Source organism: Leptinotarsa decemlineata, unplaced genomic scaffold, assembly GCF_025532065.1.
Source record: "Leptinotarsa decemlineata unplaced genomic scaffold, Ldec_3_MD MMD2_tig00026347_RagTag_RagTag, whole genome shotgun sequence".
Taxonomy (NCBI): domain Eukaryota; kingdom Metazoa; phylum Arthropoda; class Insecta; order Coleoptera; family Chrysomelidae; genus Leptinotarsa; species Leptinotarsa decemlineata.
In genome coordinates this window covers 423,228-444,856 of record NW_027412698.1, presented here as the reverse complement: position 1 = coordinate 444,856, position 21,629 = coordinate 423,228, and the positions used below count along the sequence as shown (strand labels likewise).

General features: G+C 34.1%; 1 protein-coding gene across 16 annotated transcripts in view; it reads right to left on the bottom strand.

Annotated features, from left to right (window-relative positions):
* Window positions 1-7,704, bottom strand: part of LOC111512968 (uncharacterized) — a 207,321-nt gene extending 199,617 nt beyond the window's left edge. For all 16 annotated transcript variants that reach the window (XR_012467694.1, XR_012467693.1, XR_012467697.1 and 13 more), the window contains exon 1: window positions 7,506-7,704. The gene's annotated coding sequence lies outside the window, so the exon portion shown is untranslated. The remainder of the gene's footprint in view (window positions 1-7,505) is intronic.
* Between the last annotated feature and the right edge of the window lie 13,925 nt (window positions 7,705-21,629).

Genomic DNA, 21,629 nt, shown 5'->3' with positions numbered 1-21,629 from the left:
TTTCCATTTCATATGCATACTCTATTTTATCTTTCTTTCTTGTGCAAGTCATTACAATACATTTTGACGTATTAAATGGTAACTTATTTTTCACACTCCATTGGTAAATATTTTCAATATCCTTTTGCAGCTTACTACAATCTTGAACACAATCTATCTTTCTATAAAATTTAAGGTCATCGGCAAAGAGTAAATAATTTGAATATTTATTTCAGCTGATAGATCATTAATAAAAATGAGAAACAATAGAGGCCCCAGATTTGATCCTTGGGGCACTCCTGATTTTGATTGGTACTCATCTGAATAGTTGGTACCGAATTTTACTCTGAACGTTCTCTCATTTAAATATGAATTTTCCAGACTTCTAAGTACGTCATGACTAAAAGATAACAGATTTGTGGAATTTGACTTTTTTGGCACAAAGCCGTGCTGTTCTTCATTTATTAAATTCTTTACTTTGTGCCACACTTTAGCATATATTATCTGTTCGAACAATTTACCAGGAGCAGGTAACACAGCAATTGGCCGGTAATTTTCTATAAGTGATATTTTACCAGATTTGTGTATAGGAGTTACAATAGCACGTTTCCATCGTGATGGAAACTTATTTTGTCTCAATGAAAGATTATATATATAAAACAACGGTTCTTGGAAAAACTACGAACAACCTTTTATAATATAAGGTGGGATATTATCTACACCAGCACATTTTTTGGCTTATTTATTTGGTATTTATTTCTTTTTTTGGAAGTTTTTGGAACGACTGTGTCTAAAACCTTATATAATTCTGAATAGAAAAAATCAACAGCAATATCAACCTCATTCAATTGAAATAATGGTGTCCGGTCAATATTTTGAATAGATTGAGTCAATCTGAGAAAATCACATAATTGAAAATTATAATATTTTACTGATTCGATATCACGAGTTTTTCTAATGATCTCATCTGTAGCGAATATTTCAATATACAAGGCAGGATGGTTAATATCCTCCTCTAAAAGCGGAAAGTCTGACTTCGACACATGAATACAAGATGCATTCTCCTGTGTGACTAATACAAGGTCTAATTTACGGTTATTGATATTATTAATTTCATTACAGTTCTCAAAACCATTAATTTCCAGGAAATCGAGAAAAAATTGATGTTTCTCATCCTTATTATCATGTTCTAGATTTGGTAAGTTAAAGTCGCCAAAGACGTATACATTTCTCTCGTCACATATTGTGTATTCGAAATATTCCAAGTAATTCTTGTAATCTTCAATACTCAATTTAGGTGGTAGGTAAACAGCAAATAAAGTGATTGTATGTAATTTTTTCAATTTAATTTTAACCCAGAGCGTCTCATATGTACCATCTTTCATTCCCCAATTCAAAACCTTGAAGTCTCTACCCCGATCATTACTCCACCTCCCCTTTCTTTTCCTGATAATTGCGAGTTTCTGTCACATCGAAAAATTGTATACCTTTCCAAATTTATTAATTCCGAATCAAAAAATGTATCATTCAGCCAAGTTTCTGTACCAATGATCATGTCATACATTTCCCCTTCAATACTTATTTTCAAGTCTCTCAACTTTGTTCTCAGACCCCTAAAGTTTTGGTAGTAACATTTAATATTATTCATTATAAAGGTGAGCGTTTTGAATTAATTGAATTTTCTAACAAAAATATCAAAGTAACAAAAGATATAATAAATTCAGTAACAATTTAGATTAGCCAAGAATAATAGGAAAATTAAAAAAAAGTATCTATTGAACAATGCTACAGTATAGGTGCATGTGTTCCTAAGTTGTCGATTACATCATATATCACTTACACTTCTGATCAATTTTTTAACTCCGTCAATCTTCACAAATATTTCTCCATTTGACGTCCAAACATTCTTGAATGAATATTTTGTGGTAGCAGCCTTCAGAATATTTAGTTTCCATTTACTCAAATCATCCCTGATGACTACGCCGCTGGATTTCAACAACTTCCTATTTTCAATAACTTTTTGTTTGTCCCTCATGTTCAAAAAACGGACCAAGATTGCCCGTGGTTTTTGTATACCATTTTTATCTTGTTTATTAGGAGAACGTCCAACTCGGTAGCAAAATTCTGTATTGTTATTTACATTAATTTTCACCTTCAAAGTTTTCAGATTGCTAACTACCTCATCAATATTTTCTTCTTGTATTTCTTCTATGCCAAATATGCGAATGGAATGGTTTTTATAACTCTGATCATTCTCCATAACATGTTGCCTGCCTATTCTATTCCATTCTATTTATGTTTTATATATATTACACATTTTTGATTTTATAACTTTGTGACATTATCTATTTCAGTATAGTTTTATTTCACTTCAATATCGTTCATTAACGTTTTCCTCTTTCCCATTTGTACTTTTGCAGGAGGATCTGTTACATTTCCAGCAGGACAGTGCTTCACCTCATTATTTTCTTCCTATCTGACAGTGGTCAAACGAGATATTTCCGGATAGATGGATTGGCAAAAGGGGAGCAGTCCGAGATCACCGGATTTAACACCCTTAGATTTCTCCTTTGGGAACATCTCAAATCCTTGTTTAAAAAACACAACCTTTTGATATTGAAGAACTTAAAAACGAATTACAGCAGCATGCCAGTCAATTCCTAGTGAAGTTTTCCATAATATTAAAGGGGAGTTCGAAAACAGACTTTATTACTGTAGATTTTATGTTTGAAATGTCTTTCTAGCAAATTATATTTTATTTTGTAAAAGGACAATAACCAACAAATAAAAATCCCATGCTTTGTACATTTATTCCTGTCATTCAAGGGTTGGAACGATTCCACCTACTCATCTAACCTTTTTTTCATTAAAAGGAGTCAATACAATAATGCATCAAAGAACAGGCAAATTCTAATCACATGTATAAGTTTAGAATGCTATTTTTCGTGAAATGTTGATTAAGAAATAATAAGTCAGGGTACCATTGGAAGCAGAATTGAACGCCAATCAAAATGATGTGCCACTTGATCCCCCTTCCCATAAAAAATCCTAATGGTAACTCCTTGGGGTTGAATCACGAGGGCTACAAATAGGTTGTGTTGAGTTGTGTTGCTGTTAAGATGTGTACAAGTAGTGCTCTCTAATTTCAAATAAAAAAATTAATGAAGGATCGAAGATGAAAACTGTTAGTACCCAAGTAGGAGGTCATGTGGTGATTGACTTTTTATTGAGTGACAAATTTTCTACATTGATCAAACAAATAATGGAAGAAAAAACAAGTGAGTTGATAGAAAAAGTAAATAGTCTTGAAACGGAAATGAAAACTCTACGTGAATCCAATATAGATTTGGTGAAACTAGTGGATAAATTACATAGGTTTTCAAACGCCTGCAATAATTTTGAACTAATAGAAAATGATTTCTTGAATAATTCCATTGATAGTACTTTGTCAACCGAAACAATCATAACAAAAGATAAAACTAATGTTGGTCATGTCAAAAAAGTTGAACAAAAAACTCATAGGAATTCACCATCAAACAAGCACCAAACAACTGCAAAAAAGCGGAATTATAAACAATCTATTGTTGGAACATCTACACTAGTCGACAAAAATGATGAAGCACTTTTTGAAGGAGAGGAAAGAAAAATATGGATACATGTAGATAGATGGAAAGCAGGCGTGAGGGCTAAGAATGTGAAGAGGTATTTAGAACAAAAATTTCCAGGAAATAATATAATTGTCGAATCACTGAGAAAGTATGGTAATCCTTCGTTTAAAGTGGGAGCACCGCCAGAACTAGAAGATGATCTATATAGAGACTCTTTATGGCCTGAAGGTGTACTGGTTAAAACATTTGAATTTTTTCGCTCATTCAAAAGGGGACCGACAAATAACCGGAATTTCAGAGGGCAATTTAGCAATAACCGATTCTTCAATAGGTACTAGGATCATGATTGTTAACTGTCAATCGATAACCAATAAGACGAACCATATTGAATTGATACTCAAATATAAAAATCCGGACATTTTATGCTTATCGGAAACTTGGTGTAATGAATACAGTATTGGTGCTCTTTGTTTTGATGGCTACAAAATCGCTTCTTGTTTTAATAGATCTATTAAGATTCATGGAGGAGTGATGATTCTTGTTTAGAATACCATAGATTTTAAGATTCCATCCTTCGCGAATGGATTAAATGAAGAACTACATTTTGAGTGCTGTTGTATCTCGTTTGTATCACAACAAAATAAATATTGTCTTTTCAATATGTATAGATCACCTGATGGCGATTTGAAGTTATTTATGAAGAAATTGTTTACAATAATGAACTATTGCACACATCGTTTTGACTATGTTATTCTTAGTGGCGATCTCAACATTGATTTTTTAAATGACTCGAGTAATAAATCTTCATTAACTGATTTAATGGATAGTTTTGGCTTGAATTGTCAAAACTTTCAACCCACTCGAATTTTTAGAGATAAGAATAGAAAAGTAACAAAATCCAAACTGGATTATTTTCTAACAAATAATTCTACAGATTATACAGAGAATGTTATAAACTTGGTTCTTGGTGACCATTTGGGTCTTGATATTGTTTTGAGGAATATAAAAATAAATGTCTTGAATTCTAGTATTAAAAATGAGGTTAATTTCAGGAACTTATCTGAACAAAATTTGTTTAACTTACAACATTGGCTAGGTAATGAAGATTTTCAATGTGTTTTTAGCAATGACGATGTTGATGTGGCGTTTAATATGTTTATTAGTTGTATAATATATTATGTAGACTTGACTTGTCCTCTAACAAAAAAGAAACTAAATAATGTATCCACCCCTGGATGGATCAGTAATGACATTATCAAGATGGGAGTTGAACTGAAAAATCTGTTCTGGTTAATGAACAATTCATTGCATGATGAACTTTTCGTGAAGTATAAAAGTTTAAAGAAAAATTATATAGGCAGAATAGCTGAAGCGAAAACAACTTATTATCAAAATAATCTTGAGAATAAAAATTTTCAACAAAAGCAAAAATATATTTGGAGAACAGTCAGAAAAAACAGGTAAAACGAGAATTATCTCGATAAATGAGATTGAAGTTCAAGGAAATATTACTAACAATAAGCAGAATATAACTGACGCATTTGCTGAATTTTTTTCATCTGCAGCAAAAAATGCCGTAATCTCGCATTTTAACAGCACTTATTTTGATAACTTCACTTCTATGAACATTGATAATACATTTTACTTTGCCCCTGTGAATGAGCATGAAGTGTCAGATGTAATTCGTTCTTTAAAGAACTTTACATCTGTAGGCATTGACTGTCTCTCAACAAAAACTATAAAAACTATTGGACTCATTATTGCAAGTCCTCTTTCAGATTTGAGTAACATGAGTATCGAATATGGTAAATTTCCTAGGGAATTAATGATTGGTATTAACACTCCATTATATAAAAAATGCAGACGAACATTGTTAGAAAACTTTAGGCCGATTACAGTACCAACTGTCATATGTAAGATTTTTGAGAGATGCATACATACCAGGATGCTTGGTTTTCTTGATAAACATAATGTTATAAGCAGGCATCAACATGAATTTCGCCATGGAAGATCGACGGAGAGTGCCTCGGTGGCTTTTCTCGATTACGTCCATACTGCATTGGACCGGGGAAGGTTTGTGGGGGTACTCTTCTTTGACCTTTCTAAGGCATTTGATTCTATCAATATCAATGTTGCTCTGGGCAAATTATCTGGACTGGGATTTCGGGGCATTTTTTTGTCGTGGCTCGCATCTTTTCTTGAGTATCGGAAAGTTTGCACAAAGTGGATGATTGTAGATCTCAACTTTTTGATGTTGATTTAGGGGTTCCTCAAGGATCAGTTTTAGGTCCCTTGATTTTTCTTCTGTACGTCAATGATTTACCAAATTATTTGAGCACTGAACACATTTTTTTGTACGCAGATGATACGACAATCGCCATTGATGCCGAAACCCCAGAAGAACTTGTGCAGAAAATGAATAATTTGTCGAAAGAATTTACTGATTGGTGTAGTGACAGTTCCTTAATTGTCAATCCTGACAAAACAGTGTGTCTACAGTTTTATTCTCGTACAAAAATTTCAAGTGATTATTATGTTCGCATGAACAACAAAAATATATATTTTTCGGATTCAATAAAATTTCTGGGCACATATTTATATGTAAATTTGAAGTGGAATACACACGTTGATCAGGTGTGTAAGAGGCTCAATAGTAGTTATTATGCAATTTTGCAGCTGAAAAATATATTCACACTAGAGCAATTAATAAATGTGTACTATGCTCTCTCATATTCACATCAGTCAAAAAAGACTAATTCGTCTAATCTTTGGCTTAGATTACCGAATGACGTGTAGGAATCATTTTAAAAAGTTTAAATTACTGACAGTACCATCGATCTACATTTATAAAACTGTAACATATGTTAAACTCAACATCAAGAGCTTCTCAAAAAATTCTGACTCTCATGACTATGCTACGAGGCATGGTGACTAATTTAGAAGTATAAAGCATTGTACATCACTTTACGAAAGCAGTCCTAAATATAAAGGAATACGATTTTTCAATAATCTCCCAAGTGATACCAAAAACGAAAAAAATATTAATAAATTAAAAACAAGTTTGAAAAAATATTTAGTGGAGTCCTGCTTTTATGACATTAGTGAATATTTTGCTAATTCCTAGTTTTTTTTTTAATTTGTTGTTTGCTTGTTTGTATGGCCGATATGTTTAAAGTAATATAGTTATATGTTTATCGTATGTATATGTATGTATATGTATGTATATATATATATATATATATATATATATATATATATATATATATATATACATATATATATATATATATATATATATATATATATATATATATATATATATATATATATATATATATATATATATATATATATATATAGAAACAGAAGTTAATATCGGACATAGCACTCATGAAAGTGGCAAACCATAGACACGTGTTTCGGGCTTTTGGCCCATCATCAGTATGGTGCAGCCAAGTGTAAGGATGGGCAACACTTGGTTACCAAACAAAATCACCACGGAGGCAGCCATAGCTACCTACCTGGTTTGCCACTTTCATGAGTGCTATGTCCGATATTAACTTCTGTTTCTATATCAAGACACTCAATAACTTTCATATTTATATATATATATATATATATATATATATATATATATATATATATATATATATATTTGTGTGTGTGTATGTGTACTTATATATGTTTGTCTATATACATTTTGTGACTTGTCCTATATCATGTGTATGATCTTAAAAAATGAATAAAGATTATTATTATTATGAGTCCTTGAAAGTGTCCCGCTTGACAATAAAATTGACCTGTATTTTCAATTCCTCATATTTACTGGAATGAGGATATTAAGAGAGGGAAGTTTTCAAATTGACACCCTGTATATCATAAAAACAAGACATTAATAATAAAATAGGCAAAACTTACTGTTAGTGATGTTATCCGTATTCAAATTGGTGTTTACTAAGCAGCACATGTCAGAATATAAAACTATTTATAAACAAGCTTAAAAATATCCAAAGTTGCACAAGACATGTAAAACTTTCTATTTTCACACTACACACAAGAACATGAGAATAATCAACATGTGAAATAAAACATGATGAATGCCAAATGCCAAATGCCACCAAATTTGAGTCAAATTAATTCTTCTTCTTCTCTTTTTTTGGTCTTTGCTTCCTTTCGGCGCAGTAGACCAGTCTCCTCCTATTGCTCAACATATGTTATGCAACAGTCGCTTCGTCCGGGGACGTAGTGTGTCTTGCTTAATACAAACTACGTCTGTATGTTGTTGATACACTAAGTCCACGTGAATTGAACTTTTCTTGCGTAATTGAAACTTTAGGCTTGAGTATCTGCGTTCTATCTTCACTTGCTGGAAGGTACTCACCAGACAAAGGATACATACAAAGGTTGTGACATTGGGATTGAAACTAATAAACTTGGGATAAGGAGTGGATGTGGGTGTTCCCCCCTCCCCTACTATTATAATTTGATATGGTTATACTCCATGAATTTGCATATAATTTTTATTATGCTAATATTTAAACTTCCCAGGGCTGCAGACATGTTCAGAGGAGCTGTTATTCCTTTCTGTATGAATTGATTATATATATTATTTTCTGGACTAGTAGTAATCGGGCATTCAAAAAAAAATATTATTGGGGTTTCTGGTTCGCCGCAATCACAATTTTGTGCATCGCTCACCCCTATACGGAATAGGTGTGTTTTAATCATACAGTGACCTGTTTTCATGCGTAAAAGACTTTTGTTATATGTCTTCTATCCATTGAAGGAACTTTTCAGTACCATGGTGTTACTGGGAATTCCGAGTGGATCCTAACATATGCTTTACCTTTTACTTGTATATTTTGTCTCCATTGTACGGAAAATTGATTCATTATTTTCTGTTTCAGGTATGGAATGGATTTTTTTTTTATTTATTCAATCCGCATTCGACCTCAAAGGGTCATTTGCGGTGGAACAATATAATATTTACAATATGTTGGTAATCTTAATATCACTGATATATTGAATCACTTTTCTAAAGTTTGTATTCGAAAGGATGGAGATGTCACTAGGTAGCAGAAGGGCATTTCTGTACTGCTGGTATTGGGGACAGCTAAATAGATGTTGTACAGTTAATGTTGTGTAGCACCAGTTACAATTTGGTGGTGGCTCCTTCTTCAAGATGTGCTGATGTGTGAGTCTGGTATGTCCAATCCTTAGGCGAGTTAGAATCGTCTGATGTTTCCTGCTTAGTCCAGAATAGTTCGGCTTTTCCATGTTCGGATTTAGTTTGTAGAGCTTGTTTGTTGTAAGTGTCTGCCATCTGACTTTCCATAGATGCGAGGTTACAGATTCAATTTAGTTGTATAAGTCTTGATATGGTATTTTCTTCATTATTCGTAATACAGGGCTTGTGGAAGAGTTGCGAGCCATTTCATCGGCTTTTTCATTTCCTGGTATCCCAGTGTGTGATGGGACCCATACTATTTCAACTTTTTTACCCCCCTCATATAATGCAGCCAGGTTTGATTTGATTTTTTGTAAAATTGGATGTCTGGGATAAAGTTGTTGGATCCCTTCCACTGAGCTGAGCGAGTCCGTGTATACTACAGTGTTTCCATCTGTTCTCCTTGCTTTCATAATGGCTTTGGATAACGCATATATCTCTCCAGTGTATACGCTACTTTTTTTGACAGTTTATAAGAGTCAGTACCATGCTCGCTGATAACTGCTGCATCATTGTATATATGATTGTATTCAGTATATTTATTGGATATTGCTCTGAAGGAATTTAGGATGAGTAAATTACTAGTGTCGTGTTTTGGGAATTTGAGGAGTTCAGTGTTGCAAGGGGGAATATCTATTGTCCAGGGGGGAGGGGTGTTCGTATTAATTGGTTGTGTTGAAGTGAAATCCATTGTTGCCGCTATTCTACGTATCCGAGTATGCAATGGTGCCATTATATTGGGGTTTTGCTCATAAATTGGATTGGTATGATGAGGAAAAATTCGTTTATGAACAGGGTTTCTGTAGTTTGCCGATATCCTTGCTGCATACGTTAGTGTCAGGTATTTTCTTCTGATTTCTAGAGGGGGTTCTCCTGCTTCCACGTAAAGACTTTCCACGGGACTGGTTCGGTATGCGCCAAGAGAAATTGTCAAACCTGCATGATGAATGCTGTCTAGTTGTTTGAGCACTGATTTACGACCACTGGAGTACACTATAGATCCGTAGTCTATCTTCGAACGAATTATCATTCGGTATATATGTAACAATGTGACGCAGTCAGCTCCCCAAGATTGGTTTGCTAAAACTTTCAACAGATTGATGCCGTTCTGACATGTCTGTTTCAAGATATTAATATGTTTTTTCCATTGAAGTTTTTTGTCAAATATGAGTCCGAGAAATTTTATCTCGTCAACAAATTCCAATTGACAGTTGTTGAGTGTTATAACTGGTGGATCCATATCAGAACTTTTGGAGAAAAGTATGCATTTGGTTTTGCTAGTTGAAAATTCAAACCCAGTGTTTTTGGACCAAGTTTCGAGTTCATATATTGCGGTTTGCAGTAGTCTTGCTGCAGATGGGATGTTTCTACCACTTGTATATAAAACCAGATCATCCGCGTACAGATTGGCTCTCACTGGTGCTCTGATATTTTTTAAAATATCGTTTATAGCAATCAAGAATAGAGTTGTACTCAGAGATGATCCTTGGGGGATGCCATTTTCTTGTATTTTCGTATTTGATAATATTCCGTTTGTTCTCACTCTGAAAGATCTATTGGACAGAAAATTTTGAATAAATGCAGCGATATTTCCGTCAATGCTCCATGCAAGTAATTGTTTGATAATTCTATATTTCCAAACTCGATCATATGCTTTATCAATATCGAAGAATACCGCTATGAGTTTTTGTCTGTTTGCAAAGGCTTCTCGGATATCTGATTCAAGGTTAACAAGGTTATCTTGGGTAGACCTATTCTTTCGAAATCCACTCTACTCAGGTATGAGCAGATCATTTTGCTCCAGGAAAAATATTAGTCGGGCATTCAAAATTTTTTCAAGTATCTTACACATCGTACAGGTCAGCGATATTGGCCTGTACGAGTGTGGGTCAGATTTGTTTTTGTTTGTTTTCAGAATTGGGATAACAATTGCCTCCGACCAGCTGCTTGGAAATTGTCTCGTGAGAAATATTTTATTCAGCATATTGAGTAAATATTGCTTTCCCTTATCTGTCAATTTATGGAGAAATATATATGGAACTGAATCAGGTCCTGAGCTAGAGTCGTTGGTTTTAGACGTGGCTTCATTGAGTTCTCTCATAGTAATGGGTAGGTTGAGAGGGTTGTTGTTATTGTCTTCTATATTGATCGCAGTGCTTTCTTCAGTTTGCTTCATTCTCAAAAATTCTTGTGTATAGCTTCTATTGTCCGAATGTTTCTCAAAAACTTCTCCAAGTATTTCTGATATCTCTTCTCTGTCTGTTATTACTGAGTCTCCAAATTTGAGTCCCGGAATACCCACATTTGGACTCGAACCTTTTATTCTCTTTACTTTCCTCCAAATTTCTGACATTGGTGTAGAAGATGTCATATCCGAAACATATCTGCGCCACGATTGTTTTTTATTTTGTTTCAAGATACATCTCATTTGAGCTCTCAGTTGTTTGAATGATACTAAGTTGTCTATCGAGTAGTTTCTTTTTAACTTTCTGAGTGCTGCTTTGGTTGATCGGACTAGTCGGTCGCATTCACTATTCCACCATGGTACTGGGGTATGTCCTTTGACTTCTCTTGTTCTCCCTATTGTTGTCTCAGCTGCTCTTATCATATTGTAGGTAAATTGATCCACCACAGTGTCGATATCTTCTTCCTGTACCGTTTCTACACTGCTCAAATTGGAGTCAACAATTTCTGCATATCTGTTCCATTTCTCGGTCGAAGCTTCTTTTATTTTCCATTTCTGAGAGAAAGTTTGAGATGTTTCATTATGTTGTCGATCATTCTTGATAGTTATTGGAAAATGGTCGCTATCATATGAAAAAGGTAGGACTTCCCAGGAAACTGATAAGGAAAGACTGGCATCGCACATACTCAGGTCGAGTACGGAATGATTACCTGTTAATGGGTTCATTCTGGTTATTTCACCTGTATTGAGCAATATCAAGTTTGTGGAGTTGATGAATTGTTCCAATAACGTTCCTCTTATGTTTGTAGTGTTACTACCCCAGATAACGTTGTGGCAATTAAAGTCTCCTAACAACAAGAGAGGTTTGGGGATTTGGTCAATTATATTTTCTAGTCCTTCAACAGATATATCTTTCCCAGGTGGAATGTATATGTTACATATATAAACCTTCTGTGGTAGTTTGATTGATATTGCTACGGCTTCATAATCTGTTATGAGGGGAATTTCTTCAACGTAAATGTTTTGTTTATAATACGTTGTTACTCCTCCACTCGCTCTATTAGCTCCCATTCGACATTTGTGAATGGCGTTGTAGTTTTTTAGAGAATATTCTTGATTATCTCGGAAATTTGTTTCTTGTAGGAATATAACTGTGGGGTCTTGCTCGTTAACGAGTATCTGAAGCATTTCCAAATGGGTAAACACCCCATTGATGTTCCATTGTAATATGAATGTGATGAATAAATTTAATGAGTGAAATGGGAGAAACAGTTAATAGGTATCTTGTGAACCTTCACTTTCAGTATCTGAGACTGAAATGCTGGAGAGAATATCTAATTCCAAATTTTTTAGGATTTTTTTCTTGATTTTTGTTATTCGGGCTTTTATACTCCGTTCTGTGAGTAAAGGATATACCTTGGTGAGCATTCCAAGAAGACCGTGTATATCGTCGGTATAATTTCGGGCTATGCTTAGGACGTCTGATGAGCCATACGTATTTTCTAAGAAATCATTCAGCTGATCGTAGTTCAATATCATTGATTGAGATTCTTTTTCGATGAAAGATTTTGCTGGTGAGGTTAGATATTCAACTTTCGGATTAGATTCGCCTACTACCTTTTTTTGTTTCTTCAGTTTTGGTGCATTGGGTTTAGAGAAGTTGTTTTCCATAGGTTCGTTTTCACCAGTAAGGCTAGATACAGCAGAGCTTGATCGTTTTTGAGAGCTAGAGGCTATGTGCGGGGAAGGAGTGGAATTATTTGTTTCAGAAATGTTCGATCCCAAAGTTTCTTGAGAAATAACTGTCAGTATTGGTTGTTGGTGAGATACTGACTGTTCATTTGACTCAATATTTTCCACATGTATCTCTTGGACGGAGGGTTCTTGGTCGTTTTCCACATGCATTTCTTGAACGGAGGGTTCTTGGGCAGGACAGTTGGAAGCAATGTGACCTGGTTTTCTACATCTGAAGCAATTTTGCTGATCTTCAGAGAGATATATGCGGCACAGAGTATCATCATGACTGAGAACAATGGATTCAGGAATGGTAAGGGTATCATCAGGATTGAAATAGGTTTGTCTACGGAAGCTGAGTATGTGACTATACTCGGGGTTGGTTATCCCTACTCGTAGGAAAGTGATGGGGCAGAGCATTTTCAATCCCATTTCAGTAAGCTTGCGTTCAATTACTTCATGAGGAATGGTAGGACTAACATTCGAGAGTAATAATCGTTTGGACGGTGTAATCAATCTTCGAGCTGTAATGGTTTCGCCATTTATTACTATTGAGCTATAGTCACTCAAAAACTTGTCGACAATAGATTTGCTGGACAGATAAATACATATTCTATTGTTTGATATTCTTGATGAGAATATGATATCTTTTGGTTGTACCTTAATACCCAGATGAAGAATGTACTCCTGGAGTTTGATGCCTTCTAAAGATGGAAAGATTATTGCTTGTTCTTTTGTGGGGAATTTGATTTGGTTGGTAATATTTGCATAGGATGTTGGCTGTCTTGAATGTTCACTGGATGGGTTAGTCAGGGGATTCCTATAATTAGAAACGCCCCCTTGATTCGATATGTCACTCATCATTGAGTGGCGATTTGAGTATTATGGTGGTCTATTCGTGAATAATATCATTACTCCCAATGTGGCTCTGACTACGGTCCTGGCCTGACCTTTACTATTTCACAGGGACTAGTTGTAGGTTAGGAGAATGTTATTCGCAAAATTCGACTGCTGAGACTGATATCTGTACTCCCCAGTATTCACCAGTACTCACCAGTTACTACGGTAACTCAATTAACAATACTGTACTGATAACTTGATTTAAAATGTAGGATTTAATTCGAATTTATTTTCTGCTTTCACACAGTGACCGTTCCTCGAAAAGGCAGGGACGGACCTGAAATGGAATTATTTTTATCTATTTTAATTTTCAGTGGAACACTTAAAGAAGTACCAATTTTTGCCAACATATCCGTTTGTTCGTTGCCTACAAAATTATTGTATCCAGGTATCCAAGCAAATTTGAAAGTAATGTTGTTCTGTTCTGCCCTATTTATTAAATCTTTTATATTTAGTGTAATATAAACACTGTTTACATTATTATCTGTAGTCTGAATTCTATCCAGAGCACTTTTAGAATCAGAAAATATAACGTTTTTTTTAATATTCTTGGATATACATGTTGTTATTCCTTTATAGATTGCTATCATTTCTGCATCACAAATGTTTCTTTGATCGTGTAACCTAGTTGAAAATGCAAAATTTATTTGAGGCATGTGTATCCCTATTTCCACTTTGTTATCGGATTTTGAAGCATCTGTAAATACAAAGTTATATTCTGTTTGGCATTTTTCTGTACCGCTCAAGAATTGTTTATTACTTGATGGATCGTATTTTTTACGATCTATTTCCTGAACATAAGTGTCGTATTTATAGCTGAAAGCTGGTAAAACGTTGTTTTAACATATGTTGGCTGTATTTGTTTGACATATATTTGCTTTGATTTGCTTTGATGAGTTATGGTGTCTGTTTATTTTTCCAGACACCTGCTTGATTTTGGAGTAAATGTTTGATGATAATTAATATCTGAAATAGTGGTGGTTGGTAATCTATTCTTTTCAGTATAAATTTTGTTGCCAACAATTTCCGCCTTGTCTCTAAACATGTTGTACCAGCTTCCACTAATATAGCATTTACTGAAGTTGATTTCATACACCCTAGGAGAACATGAAGGCCTTGGTTATATGTTTTATCCAGTCTAGTCAGATTTTTTTTGAACAAGGTTAGGTTAGGTGAGGTGAGATCTTACTAGACCATTGAATGCTATCATCAGCGTTTTGGGATCCGCACCCCACCATACTCTACTGAATGTTTTTATGACATTTATACCTTCATTTGCGCGATTTACAGCTATTTCAATATCTTTGTCCCACTTCAAGCTGCTTGACACTATTGTACCTAGGTATTTCACCTCATTTTTTCTTTGTATAGGTTGTTCCCCTATGGTAATCCCTAGATTATCTTTAATTTACCTACCCCTTTTAAAACACAAAGCTTCGCATTTTGATGTTGCTAATTGAAAGTCGTGCTCCTTCATCCACAAATCTATTTTAATCAAGTTTTGATTGATTGTACAGTGGAATGAATGTTTTCTCCTTTACATATTAGGACAAGGTCGTCCGCGTAAGTTAGTAGTTGGGCCGTATTAGGTATCAATTCAAATAATGAAATCACCACCTGTGTGACGTCTCTTGTGGTAACCAAAGGACCATATATATTATATTCTTTGTCTACCATATAATTTTTCTTGTTCTGCAGTATTCTAAATATCAAATTGGCTATATCATTCTCCACCCCATCCTTTAATAGATATTTATAGAGTATGTATATATTTACGTTGTCGTACGCACTTTTAATATCTAAAAACACTGCTATTGTTTTTGTGTTCAAACCTATTGCCATTTGGACATAAGACACCAAATAGGCATTACTATCCTTCGTTCCCATTCCCTTGCGAAAGCCTACTTGGTTTTTGTTAAACATTCGTTGATGTTCAAATTTCCATTCTAGTCTATTTTTTTATTAATTTTTCAAAAATTTTTAGTCCACATGATGCCATTGCCAATAGCCGGTAATTGCCTATATCGGTGTTGTCGTTCCTATTTTGTTTTAAAATTCCAAATAATGAAAACTCTTTCCACGAACTCAACAGGGTCTCGCCCGGTAAGATTTTGTTGTAAATTGTTGATAACTGTTTTTTAACTATTATTGGTGAGTTTATAAACATACTGTAAGGGATACCGTCTCTACCCGGGGCAGATTTTTTTTATTCTTAAACATTTTTCTAATTCTACTAGTGAAAAAGGTTTTGACTTTTCAATAGTTGTTTCCATTTGGAATTCTAGGTTTGTCGCAGTGAGAATGTTGTCTTAAAGGTTGTTCGGCTAAGATAGGATCCGGGGCATTATTTTTTTCATATCTGTTTAGTTTTTTATCTGAAAAGCTACGTATTTTATTCCAGACGTATGATAAGTTTGAATTCCAGGTTCAACGTGGAACAGAAATACTTGAAACTTTGTTCTTTTTTTTCTTTGAAAAATCGTTTTGTCCGTGCTATCATTTTTTTTGCCTCTATATAATTTTCTAAATTAGGTATTTCTTTAAAAGTCTATTTTCTTCTTCTTTCTTGTCAACTTTTTTATAGTATGGGCTGGTAGCCTGCGTAACATATCATAAAAGTTTGTTATTATCCTTCTTTCTTCTATATCCTCTGTACTGAAATTTAATCTGTCACTTGTTTGATCCATATTGTAACTACTATTAACCTGTTCTACTACCGTTTTTTTAATAGCACCTGTATTTCTATTATTTACAGCATGTTGGAATACTATTCCATTAGTTGGTTGTGAAATTCTACCACCTGGATTTATTAAAATGTCATTTAGTGCTTGCCTATCATAACCTTGCCTACTTTCCGTCCGCTTATTATTGTGTTTCGTTCTTATACTCTGGGCAAAGGACCTATTGTTGCTCATATTATTTTTTTCAAAGATTTCCCATTGTTCTACTGAAATTCTGTCATTAATCTGTACATATCTATTTTTCAATGTCGGAAATTCGTGTGGTTCTGATTTAAAGGTTCTCGACTGCTTGGGGAAGGATTTTGCTGCTTCATAGAAAGAAGTATTATCAAAGGTCATTTTTTCACGTACCTATTTTTTTGCCGTTCATTTTCGGCACATTGTTTACTATTCGATTTGTGATCATTGATTATGAATGCAATTGTTTAAAATAAAGACATTTGACATTTAAAAGTGATTCAAGATTTCGACGAACTTGGATAGTCGCGAAGTTGTTCAAGAATGCGGCGTCCTCTTGTTCTCCCATATTTATAGGATCAGGAACTGCTGATGTAGATGTGCGTTTCTTCGAATGTTCTAGAAAAACCTTGGAAATGTGCTGAATATGCTGAGTCATTTCCTGGGTAACTGCGTAGTGGCTGATGCAATACTTTGTTATTGTGGTGCAACTCTTGGGCAAAGGGTGCATTGATTTTTTTAATATAACATTACTTTCACAAAAAACACATTTAATGTAACACAATTATTGTATTCCTCTTCTTCTTCATGATGTTTTGTACAAGAAAAGCATTTTTTCTGACCTTTGCAATTCTTCTTTATATGTCCGTAAAGCAGACAGTTGTAGCATTGAGCGATAGGTGTCACATATGGAGTTGTTACATAAGTTGAGTAACATATATCGATATATCGCGGGATTATATTGCCTTTAAAGATTACTAGGATGGTGGACGCTGGTACATATTGGATTGTGTCCTCTTGACTAGTCACACGTCTGTTCATTCTTTTCACGTTTAGTACTTCCCAAAAGGATCTGCAGTGTATGACTTGTTTTAAAAACCACCTTCATTTTTTGGTGCATCGTCTTTTGACTTTTCCTCTAACACAAGTCCAAAAGACAAAGTCGAGAATTCGGAAAAGTCTGGAATTTACGAAATTGAATGTAAGGACTGCGATGCAAAATATTATGGGCAGACAAAAAGATCTATTAAAGTGAGATATAAGGAACACATAGCACACTTGAAATATGGAAGACCTGAAAAATCAGCAGTCGCTCATCATATTTTGCAACAAAACCATTCCATAGACTTCAGTTCTTTAAGATTAGTTAGACAAGTTAACAAAAAACAGGCAACTAGATGCCTATGAGAGTGGAGAAATAAGTAAACATAATAATATTATGAATAATGATAACGGACCAATACCAAATAGCATACTATATAGCTTGTTGAAATAATATTGTTGGGTTTACTGATTACTACAAAAAGACACATTGTAAATATATTTAGATAGGCAATATTGTGAAACTAACTTTATATAGCTGAAAATTGTTCTATATATAGCTGTAACATTTAAGTATACATGAGGACATATTGTAAAATAATAGAAAGGCCAATTGTAAAATTAATTTAGGGTGGTACAATTGTATGGGTGGTATTACTGATTACCTACCTGTATGATGTACCTGAATAGCATAAATAGCTTTAGTTTTGAGAAGTTTCTAGTTTTATCTTCCTCTTGAAGATGATCATTTGGTGATCGAAACACGTGTCGAGGTGTAAAAATAACGATTTGGTGTTGGAAAAAACTCCAGTAATATTCATTACTACAACAAAGGTTCCAAACAGTACATCATAAGTTATTATTGATTGACTAAGGAGTTTTGCAGTTTCACCCCTTAGGTTATCTATAATGGACCTGTTTTCTCGAATTTTATTATTTGCCTTGTCAACTCTATTTCGATAGTACCTGTCTTTTGAAGCTCCAATGATAGATTTGTTAATACGCTTATATTTGATAATATACGATGAGAAGAGTTCATTAGAGATATAAATTATTGATATAATGCAATGATCGCAGATTCATCATTGAGACTCAGATCCCAGAAGTTATCCAAGGTTTTCTTTTTTTGCTTTAATCTTCTGTAACGAAAAACAACATTGGAAAATACAATTTAGTTTTGCATGGAACGCGTTAATGGGTTCAAGAGAGTATAGTAGTCTTTTATCAAATTTATTGACCTTGATTTTTCTCTGAATATGTCAAAGTTTTTCTTGCTGTAGATTTCATCATACCTTTGCATTATTTGTTTTCTTTGACCATTGATAGAGAACTGGGTTGATGTCATCTTATGGTCAGAGATACCAGAAATGATTAAAGTTACAACGTCTTCGTCATTATTCAAATTGGAACAGACATAATCTATAGAACTTTCAGAATGCTGGGAAACGCGAATTTGATCGGTTACATGCATTGCCAAATTGAGAGATATAAACAAATTTTTCAATGTTTGGTTTATTGAGAATTTACCATTGACAAAATTTTTGTTAAAATCTCCAGCAATTCACTTATATTTGTGAGAGAAAAGGTTTTAAGGTTTTCAGAAAATATATTAACATCAGAATGGGCACATTTAACATTTTTTTTATTTCATTATTTGAAAGTTTATGTTTCAAATAGTACATCTGCAAAAAATCTAAAATTTCACTCTTTATCTTCCCCTCAATTTAATAGTTGCATGTGGTCAAGCTTGCCGTCACATCAGTCGACTCGGCGACAAGGGAGTGCTGGCGGCGATGGCAGCGATTCAGAATCTCCAACTACAGGCCCGGTTGCCACCGCTCGAAGCTCGTTTCCTGGTGTGACGTCAAAATGTATCGCGGGCGATCTCACATTTTCAATTGCTCTTGCTCAGTTGTTAATTGACATAAAAACCGGAAAATTTTGTGGGATACTTGGGAGATAATTCAATTTTATAATACCTATATAATTTTCAATAAAAATCTAAATTAGCCTGAATGAGCCCATTTGGAGCTCTGTAAATGCATAGTAAAAGAAAATTATTTGTTTTATTAAGAACTCTAATATAGGCTCTACCTATTTGTAGACAATTATACTTTGTGATATTTTCTTAGTGAAATATAGCTAAGAAATCATTTTCAACTAGTATCATAGTATTGCCTTTGTTAATTATTTTTCTGCTGAAATCAGAAACTATTCTATAATTTGGAATATAACATGCTTAATTTTCCTTGAGCCAGTGCTCCGTTGATAAAATAAGGTCGGGAAATTTTTTATTGTCATTAAATATAGCTGGAGCATCTAGTTTATGTCGAATAGATTGGATATTTAGTAATATCATAGATTGGTTTAGCTTGGAACCAGTAGAGGTTATCTTGACTTTGAGTTATTTTCTGATCTGATAAAAGAATTACTATTATTTTTGGTTGACTTTTGAGATAAAGATACTATATCATTATTAATTTTAACTGTCTTCAAAACTATATGCTTCCTTGCTTCAGATATGTAGTTGATTATTGTATTCTTACCAGCGCTTCATTTCCACTTATCAGTTTGAATTTATTCCTGTACAGGTATTGATAAAAAAGTTTACTCCCCGGTCGGTAGCTAGGTGGTTCGACGAGTGTGGTTTGTTCACCCAGTCAATCCGCCGTTGTGTGAGTCGATGTTTCAAGCCCTGGTTCCTGGATACATATAATCTACCAAGTATTTTAAAGATGAATTTATCTAAGTCTTCCTAAATCTAAATACCACACCAATAATTCTTCTAATAATGTGTTGATCGGGTGATGTATTGCACTTACAAACAAGTAACAGATTAGTGGTTTTGTCTGGTGTTGATCTGAGTGATATACACTGTTCGTCAGGGGTGATGGAATAACCCAGTTTTGCAAAAATAGTATCAGGGGACAACATATGCTCAAAATTCCAACGGAGTATTTCGTTGAAAAATGTTCCTTTCTGAAAAAACCAATTTGTCTCACTTCTCATGGAAACATCTCCGTGACTTCCGTAATTATTGAAGAAGATTTATTTTCGCTTTTGACATCATCAAAACATGAACCTGACCAACAAACTATCAGAATTTTGCACGAAAAATCGATTGTTTATGTGTAATTTGACTTTCAATTCTACATAAATAATTTATGTTTTATTTTGGTGCCAGGAAAGTTATTCCTTCTCACAAATTCAATAAGAGAAAAAATGTATATTTTGTAAGAGGAATGAAAACATGATATCAATGTAATCTTGGGATGGTTAATGCTAATTCAGATTCTCATCTTTCCATTATTTTCAATGCGCCACAAAAAGAGTTTTTTGTGGCAAAAATTCTAAATCAATTTCAATTGATTTGATTGTAGACAATTTCAGTTTTTTGCCTTCTATCAAATTCTCCTTCAAGCGATCACATCTTACTATGCGCCTTCTATCACGAGAGCATGCCAAAGTCATATCTTTTTTATTAATAGTAGGTCCTATTGGGATGCCATTGGGACCTACTTGTCAACTGCCATTTTGTCACTTGGGTGATAAAAGTGTGTGTGCGTCGAGGTGTTGACTAAAGATAAATTTCGTTTTATGTGGGGAAAAATGTTATAAGATATAAATGTGTGTGTAGGTGTGTGTAAGAATGAGAGACGAACGTCACAACATGTGTATACTGAGATGGCGGCAATGTCGAAGGTAGATAAAAAACAGAGAATTTATAAAAAAATCAAGGGTGCTGACCTGGGTATTGCAGGAGTGGCTGCTTGCCGGCGTGGTAGAAAGTGTTGATATGAGAAAAGAAAAAAACATGTCGACATTCGAAAAAAAACACGAAGCCGTTTTTTCTCGTCAATGAAAGTCAAATAGTGATGTGTTGAAACTAAGGTAGAGAGTTGGAGAAAGAAACGTCCATACTGTAATACTTTTCTTGAGGCATGATCAACTTGACATCATTAGGAAATTAAATAGATCAGAGAGAAAGCCTTCAGACAAACATAACAGTGACCATTATTCCCAAATACCAGAACTGTAACACTTTATTTGATGCGTGCCTGTGATAGACGCGTCAGAAAAGCCTGTGATTAGGTAGAATTCAGTAAGTATGAAAACTTTTGAGAAAGTTATTATATAGCGAATCACGTGTTTCGGTTTTGTAAACTGTGCAGTGGAAATCTCACAATAAAGTGTTACTTTAATAAGTTATGGATTTTTCATCAAGTGTCGGCCATCTCCATCACATTACAATAATC